At 38.9% G+C, this 2,904-nt stretch overlaps 1 long non-coding RNA gene across 1 annotated transcript; it reads left to right on the plus strand.

Moving 5' to 3' along the window:
* Positions 1-772, plus strand: LOC134957044 (uncharacterized). Its single transcript, XR_010186407.1, has 3 exons — positions 1-107; positions 232-406; positions 572-772. It is a non-coding gene; the product is annotated as an uncharacterized LOC134957044 (long non-coding RNA).
* The last annotated feature ends 2,132 nt before the right edge of the window (positions 773-2,904 follow it).

Raw genomic sequence — 2,904 nt, forward strand, 5'->3', positions numbered from 1 at the left:
GAAACGTAACCATATCTCATTAAAACCACGCCCAAAGCATCCATTGAAAGTCCATGTATGGGGAGGCATATCACGATTAGGAGCTGGTCCCCTATTATTTTTCGAAGGTACAGTACTATACTTTATTCTGTGCCTGTGTTCTGTAAAAATACATGCTGTACTGTAGAGTACATGTAACTGCACAATAAAAGGAGAAGCTTATTAATGAACAACATTTTTTGATTTCTGTAGGGATCATGGATAAGAATTTTTTCCAAGAAACAATAGTAGAGGAATGTATGGTGCCATTTGTGAATAAATATTACCCAACTCACCATAGGATATTCCAAGACAATGATCCTAAACACTCCGCCTCAGCCAAATTTATGGAAGAGAAAGGTATGAATTGGGTACGCACACCACCAGAGTGAGTATTCTTTCAACAGTGTACAAGTAAAATTTTAGATAGCACTCTAGTACTGTAAATTTATTTTTTGTTTAATAAACAGTACAATATTGTATGTTTAATTTTCTCTATTTACTGTAATGTCATTAATTTTTTTCTATACGCTTTTTTTTTATTTTTATATAGATCACCAGACATGAACCCAATCGAATTAGTGTGGGCTCAATTGAAGAGGTACATTAGGAGTGTTGCAAAGCCAACAACAAAACAGCAACTGTTGGATGGGATAAGGAAATTTTGGCTAGAAGTACTCACACCTGAACATTGTAATAATTATATAAATCACCTGTATAAAGTATTACCTGTTGTAGTCGAAAGAAATGGTCAAGCCACAAATATGTAGTTCTGTACTGTATTTTCTGTTTAAAATTTAAAATTGGTGCATTATTAAAAAACATTATAAAATTGCCTTTGTCTGATTATTGCATAAACTAATGTAGAATATTATACAGTAGTAATGTTTATTGATGTGTATGAACAGTTATTTTCAGTTTTATAAGTCCTGAATAAGAGTACTGTACATTTTGATCAGTGCAGTACATGGAATCGGATGTTGTAATATGTACTTTTTTTTACATTAATATTGATGCTTTTCCAATAAATATTCAATTTTACACTATGGTACGGTACAGTACATCAGGGTACCTGTACAATATGATACGTCATTATGGGGGAGAAATACTGTATCCACTAAATGTACAGTAAAATGTTTTTTTATTATTACAAACACACAAAGGCATCTCAGATGGAAATACAGTATGCTATACACAGCAGATAGCTTATGGTGACAGAACTTCCCTACTGTATCCCCACCCATAGTCGTGGTATATTTTAGATTGCCTAATGAGACACTCCTGCAGCATTGCCAATGATTCATGTAAAACCTGTGTGCAAACAGTATCTGTATTGAATGCAAAGTACAGTAAGAGTACAGTATTATCAGAGCCATACCTGACCAACATGATGCCCTAGGCTAGATTTTGGCTGATGCCCTCTTGCACAGATGCTACGTACTGTAGTTCCGCCTCTAACCCTGCACCCCTTTCCCAGCACCATCACCCTTTTTGGCGCTCCTACCCCCTATAATCTAATTAAGAACAAACACATTAATTCCTGCGCTAATTAATTCTACAAAATGATATGGCTCAGAGTTTGCTTGACTCAATAAAAACAAAACAAAAGGATAATTAAATATATTTTATATGATTCTTTTTTATTTTTATCACACATACATACATGTATGTTAAGAATTAATTAAGAATAAATTGATTAGACCGGTTTAAATAAAACATTAATCAAAAAAAGCAAAAAACAGAACATAATAATAAGCTAATAATAAGCTAAAGGAGGTGGATCATAGATAAACTACTGTGCACAGAAAAATCAATAAAATTGCTAAAAATCAGTCCATATATAGGATCGTGCAGATAATTAAACCAGCTATAAATTGCAACAGCGTCTCGTTGTGTTTTGTAGTGTTAGACACTCTTCATCAAATTGCCACTCAGCCAAAATGCAATAGGTATGTGCAACAAACGCTCCACAACGGAGCTTTACATATGGTTCGCACCTGAAGCTGACATGTGGAACAGGAAAATAATATATGAGACGGTCTCGGGCTGCGGGAAGGCGTTTCGCTGGCGCCTGATATGTTGTTATTATTAATTACCCCGACTTCCAGGCTCTGTGAGTCCGCGTCTCCGGGTGCCGTATGCAGACACCTACGTCCCGTTGGTGAGCACACATTCACCGTTGATTCTCCAGATAATGCTGCTGAAGCCCGACTTCCAGGCTCTGTGAGTCCGCGTCTCCGGGTGCCGTATGCAGACACCTGCGTTTTAGTGGTACTCACACGTTCACCATTGATTCTCCAGATAATGTCGCTGGAAATGATATGCTGTAAAAGTGCAATATAGCTGGTGCAAAAAGGTCCAAATAGGCTGCTTCTCTGACGCGTTTCGCTCCTCTTATGGGGGCTTCCTTTCTATGAGGAAGCCCCCATAAGAGGAGCGAAACGCATCAGAGAAGCAGCCTATTTGGACCTTTTTGCACCAGCTATATTGCACTTTTACAGCATATCATTTCCAGCGACATTATCTGGAGAATCAATGGTGAACGTGTGAGTACCACTAAAACGCAGGTGTCTGCATACGGCACCCGGAGACGCGGACTCACAGAGCCTGGAAGTCGGGCTTCAGCGGCATTATCTGGAGAATCAACGGTGAATGTGTGCTCACCAACGGGACGTAGGTGTCTGCATACGGCACCCGGAGACGCGGACTCACAGAGCCTGGAAGTCGGGGTAATTAATAATAACAACATATCAGGCGCCAGCGAAACGCCTTCCCGCAGCCCGAGACCGTCTCATATATTATTTTCCTGTTCCACATGTCAGCTTCAGGTGCGAACCATATGTAAAGCTCCGTTGTGGAGCGTTTGTTGCACATACCTATTGCATT

This window comes from Pseudophryne corroboree, chromosome 9, assembly GCF_028390025.1.
Source record: "Pseudophryne corroboree isolate aPseCor3 chromosome 9, aPseCor3.hap2, whole genome shotgun sequence".
In the NCBI taxonomy this organism is placed as follows: domain Eukaryota; kingdom Metazoa; phylum Chordata; class Amphibia; order Anura; family Myobatrachidae; genus Pseudophryne; species Pseudophryne corroboree.